Genomic DNA, 6,404 nt, shown 5'->3' with positions numbered 1-6,404 from the left:
TGCTGAAATAAGCAGGGGCGTCCATGGTAACGTTGCTTGGATGGCAACATATGTTGCTCCAAAACCTGTATGTACCTTTCAGCATTAATGACGCCTTCACAGATGTGTAAGTTACCCATGTCTTGGGCACTAATACACCCCCATACCATCACACATGCTGGCTTTTCAACTTTGCGCCTATAACAATCCGGATGGTTCTTTTCCTCTTTGGTCCGGAGGACACGATGTCCACAGTTTCCAAAAACAATTTGAAATGTGGACTCGTCAGACCACAGAACACTTTTCCACTTTGTATCAGTCCATCTTAGATGAGCTCAGGTCCAGCGAAGCCGACAGCGTTTCTGGGTGTTGTTGATATACGGTTTTCGCCTTGTATAAAAGAGTTTTAACTTGCACTTATAGATGTAGCGGCCAACTGTAGTTACTGACAGTGGGTTTCTGAAGTGTTCCTGAGCCCATATGGTGATATCCTTTACACACTGATGTCGCTTGTTGATGCAGTACAGCCTGAGGGATCGAAGGTCACGGGCTTAGCTGCTTACGTGCAGTGATTTCTCCAGATTCTCTGAACCCTTTGATGATATTACGTAGATGATGAAATCCCTAAATTCGTTGCAATAGCTGGTTGAGAAAGGTTTTTCTTAAACTGTTCAACAATTTGCTCACACATTTGTTGACAAAGTGGTGACCCTCGCCCCATCCTTGTTTGTGAATGACTGAGCATTTCGTGGAATCTACTTTTATACCCAATCATGGCACCCACCTGTTCCCAATTTGCCTGTTCACCTGTGGGATGTTCCAAATAAGTGTTTGATGAGCATTCCTCAACTTTATCAGTATTTATTGTTACCTTTCCCAACTTCTTTGTCACGTGTTACTGGCATCAAATTCTAAAGTTAATGATTATTTGCAAAAAAAAAAAGAAGTTTGAACATCAAATATGTTGTCTTTGTAGCATGTTCAACTGAATATGGGTTGAAAATATTTTGCAAATCATTGTATTCCGTTTATATTTACATCTAACACAATTTCCCAACTCATATGGAAACGGGGTTTGTACATTGTGTCTACAATAAACCATTTTAAACGTGAGTATGTGTACACAGTACTGTAGTCTAATTGGTATCAGTTCACTAGGTTTAAGGTTAGTATGACTATGGAACCAAATTGAACCATATACATTCCTTACTAATATTTTAGTGGTTCTCAAACTTTTTTTCACCAAGTACCACCTCAGACAAAATTTGTCTCTCCAAGTACCACCATAATGACCAATATTAAAATACAGTAGCACAGTAGGCCTGCATATTCATTAAAAACAAGGTTTTATTTAACAAGTATATGTAAGATTTTTGGCCACTGTAACATTACACACAGTTGAACGGTGATACTGTGTTTAAATATAGGAAAATAAAACACTGTACTTTAGTCAAGTGGTTCTTTGGTTGTACCACCAGATGAAGCCTGTGTACCGAGGGCCACGTCGCAGTTATGTTTGGCCCCAAAGGGGCCGCGTCTAACAGTGAATATTATTATTACACCATTTTTTGATGCATTTTATTAGTAGATTTTTTTTAACTAAAATTTTAAATAAATATGGTAATTTGCAGACATTTCACCTCAAAATGTAGTTTATATTACAGTAAATGGAAAAACAGTACTGCTGTTTTTGTGTTAAAAAAAATGCAGCTCAGTTGCCAGATTTTTAATGTAAAATTTACATTTGTTTTTTTACTGTAAATTAAAAAAACTGCAATTTTACAGTAACATTTTGGCACCTGAGCTGCCACTTTTTTTCTTTTTTGTATTTTTTACCACAAATCAACAACTGTAGATTTTTGAGTGTGCTACTGCAAATGCTAAAACGGCACCACAGTTTATTACAGTAAAAAAGTTTATTTATTAAGAGAAAAATGCTGCAAAAATCACAGTAAATTTCACAATTTGACCATGAAATCTATTGCTACTTTTACATTGCACATGTTGATGGATAACTTGCTTTGAAATCATTATTATTAGTATTTATTTCTGTTTAAAAAATGGTTAGAATGTTTGATAATCTATTTTTGCATAATTAGACAATATTTAAGTTAACATCATTTGTGATTACATGGAGTAATTTTTTTTTTCTTCTCCCAAAATAGAAAGAAAGAATACATTTGGTAAGAAAAGTTACAGTACTTTATTGATACATATTATTTCCAGGCTTTCGAGGGCCAAATAAAATTAAGTGGTGGGCCACATCTGGCGCCCGGGCCTTGAGTTTGCCACATGTGCACTAGTGGTACTCGTGCCACAGATAGAGAATCATGTTTTACACAAATCCAACGTGCATGGTTGTGTTTCATTGTGCTCAGGTTAAGTTTGTGTTTTAAGACGTGCCTGTCATTATGCATGTTGTAAACACATCGCGGAACGTGGTTGGTTGTCACACTTTTTACTTTCCTGTGAATTGTTCATCTTAAAGACATACAATAGTCATTCCTGTATTAAAATAATAACATTTGTATTAGCTGGCTACAAACAATCTGTAGTGTTGACACTTTTTACAGGTGTAACCTATTTTTATGGACTTGCCTCTTTGTGATGTTAATTTCCTGTTATAAGCTGTTATACAGTATATGCCTTGAGCTCTTATTTTGAAGGCGCTAAGAGCGGAAGTAATGCGAGGAGAACATGCAATTTTGTATCTCTGTATATTTATTGGGACAGGTTAATACGTTTGCACTTATCCTGTTATTGTGTTGAACGAGGACGTTTCTTTTTGTAGGAGGGGAGGTATTTTTTTATGGACTTACATCTTTGTGATGTTAAATTCCTGTTATAAGCTGTAATACAGTATATGCCTTGCGTTCTTATTTTGAAGGCGCTAAGAGCGGAAGTGGCGGCACGTTGTGAAATAACGTGGTCCTGGAGCCTCCGTGTTTGTTATTTTGTAGTTTTATACAGTATAGGCGACCTATATAAACCCTCGGTTACACAGGTAACAATTGTTTTGTTGTTTAAAAGCATACGACACAAATACTAAATAACTGAATATTGACAATTGGACAAAAACAAACAATACGCGTTTCAATGCCAAAGTTTGAGAAACATTGCCCTCTGGTGGCAAGAGATAATATGTGACAACCAACCCGATACATATTTATTAATGTTCCAATGCAGTTCCATTCATTTTCTACCGCTTGACCCTTTTTATTTCATCTCAATCCTAGAAAATGGATGGATGGACTATACAAACGAGCGAAGCGTATTGATGGCTGTATCGTAATTCCGCCAGTCCAGTCCAGTTTGTGCTTGGTATCGGATTGGTGCCAAAGTGTCTTGTATCGCCCCGAACAGGCTTGAAATCCCCACTTTGACATAGTTCAGCGAACCAAGTTAAGCCCCGCCCCCCTGCTCTGTGATTGGTCGAATGGCGGCGGCCCGCTTCTCCTTTTTTACGAAAGTTTCTGGCAGGGAGGGAACGTCAGAAAGTAAAGTCACACCACAAGTGACATTTTTCAGTTCCTCACGCCGTTTAAAAGCGTCGTGCCGGTATCCCCTGCCTTATGGAGGACGACGAAACAATTGTTCGAGTGCTAACGCGGGCTTAGCAGGCTAACAAACATGGCGGCTCCTTCCTCCGGTACTTTGACTCCGTGACACGTGAGGACGAGGGTGAGATTTATTTAACCCATAGACATTTTATAAGGGTACGCAGCATGGAGCGCTACTGCCTACTGGCGCTGACGAGACGCGGGGCCGCCATCTTGGAGTGGTGATCCGCTCCACTCAGTGCAATTAATTTGGCAGGAGCAATGAACTGTCATCTTACCTCACTCAGTGAATACCACTGATTTTCACGCGCTTCCTTTCTTTCTTTCTTTTAGTTTATTTCGAACATGAACACACACACACTTACAGCATAATACATCACACAATTTCATATAATTTCTCTTTACATAATGTCCTAAAAGGAGTAAGAAGAAGCAAAGCGTATTTAATCCTACCCCTTTCCCACTTCAGAGCGTTTACAAATATATACATTAATGTACTGACCTTTTTATAGTAAAATGACATCCGTTAATGAGTAATACAACAGTTTTGTAAATTATAATTAATTAAGTCAGTCATTATTAACATACTGAGATGAAGAATATCTTATTTTCAATAAGGTTGAAAGTATTTGTCATAATTCTTCTTCTTTGTACTTTGTAAGCACTATTACTTTGAACAAGCTCTTAAAGTGGATCATATCAGTACAATGTTTAACTTCTTTACTTAATCCATTCCATAATTTAATTCCACATACTGATATGCTAAAGGTTTTAAGTGTTGAATGTGCATACAAATGTTTTAAATTAGATTTTCCTCTAAGGTTATATTTCTCCTCTTAGGTTGAGAAGAATTGTTGTACATTCTTTGGTAGCAGGTTATAGTTTGCTTTGTACATAATTTTAGCTGTTTGCAATTTTACCAAATTATCTAATTTTAATATTTTTGACTCAATAAATAAGGGGTTTGTATGTTTTCTATATCCAACATTATGTATCAGTCTAATTGATCTTTTTTGTAACACGGTTGACGAATGTAGCGCACATTTGTAGTTATTTCCCCATATTTCTGCACAATAACTCGATATGGTAACACTAGCGAGCAGTAGAGAATATGAAGTGATTTTTGGCCCAGGACGTATTTTGCTTTATTCATTATTGAAATGTTTTTTGCCACCTTATGTTGTATATTTTGTATATGAGATTTCCAGTTCATTTTATCATCTATTAATACTCCCAAAAATCTGGTTTCTTTTACCCTTTCAATGTCTACTCCGCTTTTTTGTCATACGTGTAGCTATGATAAAGGACACATGTTTTATTATTCATAGTTTGCTTAACTGTAATGGAATATTCTTATATGCTATAAATGACCAGACGTCCGAGATCAAAACTGGAAATATAATCCCAGAGAAGGGGGGGGGAAACGGTCAGCTATTTTTAAGTTGAAGAAACACTATGATTAGGTTATATATACATGCGTATATCCTACATAAAGAATGTATGAATACATTAGATATCTATATATCTTATAGACTGTATCTCTGTTGCTGCAGCAGCAGAGAGTTTATTCTGTCTTGACACTTTGTATTGATATGTTGTATTACATTCTTCCCTTAATTGATCATGTTTACAGTGATTGTTTTATATGTATTTTTTTATGTATGTCGCTTTGGATAAAAGGCCCACACATTTCACGATGGTGGGCTACACAAAATTGGGTTGGAAAGCTAGACTAAATTTAGACTTGTATAATACTGTAGCCACTGTACATCTGATTGTCGAGTTCAGTGTTTTTCAACCTTTTTTGAGCCAAGGCACATTTTTTCCGTTGAAAAAATCCGGAGGCACACCACCAGCAGAAATCATAAAAAAACTAAATTCAGTTGACAGTAAAAAGTCGTTGTCGCAATTGTTGGATATGAATTCAAAGCATAACCAAGCATGCATCACTTTAGCTCTTGTCTCAAAGTAGGTATACTGTCACCACCTGTCACATCACAACCTGACTTATTTGGAGTTTTTTGCTGTTTTCCTGTGTGTAGTGTTTTTTTTCTTGTCTTGCGCTCTTCTTTTGGTGTTTTTTTTCTCTTTTTTTGGTATTTTCCTGTAGCAGTTTCATGTCTTCCTTTGAGTGATATTTCCCGCATCTACTTTGTTTTTATCCTTCTTCATGGGGACATTGTCGATTGTCATGTCATGTTCGGATGTACATTGTGGACGCCGTCTTTGCTCCACAGTAAGTCTTTGCTGTCGTCCAGCATTCTGTTTTTGTTTACTTTGTAGCCAGTTCATTTTTAGTTTCGTTCTGCATAGCCTTCCCTAAGCTTCAATGCCTTTTCTTAGGGGCACTCACCTTTTGTTTATTTTTTGTTTAAGCATTAGACACCTTTTTACCTGCACGCTGTTTCCGACATCTACAAAGCAATTAGCTACCTGCTGCCGCCTATTGATATGGAAGAGTATTACACGGTTACTCTGCCGAGCTCTAGACGGCACCGACACTCAACAACAACACATCATTTGCAGACTATAATTACTGCTTTGCAAAAAATATTTTTACCCTAAATAGGTGGAATTAGATAATCTCCCACAACACACCAGACTGTATCTCACAACACAGTGGTTGAAAAACACTAGTCTAGTTAGCTAACATATATTATCCCCCTACACAATCTGGACTGTGGTCCTAACTTTTACCCCTGTTGGCGTCTACAATCTTTATCTTCATCATTTATTTCAACTTTATGTTATTCAAGTATGACATTTTTAAATGTAATTAATTTCATTGACAAGCAATTCTATTATGGTCATACTCTTGTTTGCTAGCGGCTAGGATTTCAGTACTATTGAAGATCTTTGCTCCTT

General features: G+C 36.9%; 1 protein-coding gene across 2 annotated transcripts in view; it reads left to right on the top strand.

Annotated features, from left to right (window-relative positions):
• Positions 1-3,426: 3,426 nt before the first annotated feature.
• Positions 3,427-6,404, top strand: part of gpr155a (G protein-coupled receptor 155a) — a 36,249-nt gene continuing 33,271 nt past the window's right edge. Inside the window, exon 1 of one of the 2 annotated variants that reach the window (XM_061971601.2) lies at positions 3,427-3,628. The gene's annotated coding sequence lies outside the window, so the exon portion shown is untranslated. Of the gene's footprint in view, positions 3,661-6,404 lie in introns of both variants that reach the window. The other variant, XM_061971600.2, reaches the window with a different exon arrangement.

This window comes from Nerophis lumbriciformis, linkage group LG13 (assembly GCF_033978685.3).
Source record: "Nerophis lumbriciformis linkage group LG13, RoL_Nlum_v2.1, whole genome shotgun sequence".
NCBI lineage: Eukaryota > Metazoa > Chordata > Actinopteri > Syngnathiformes > Syngnathidae > Nerophis > Nerophis lumbriciformis.
This window is presented reverse-complemented; position numbering and strand designations above follow the sequence as displayed.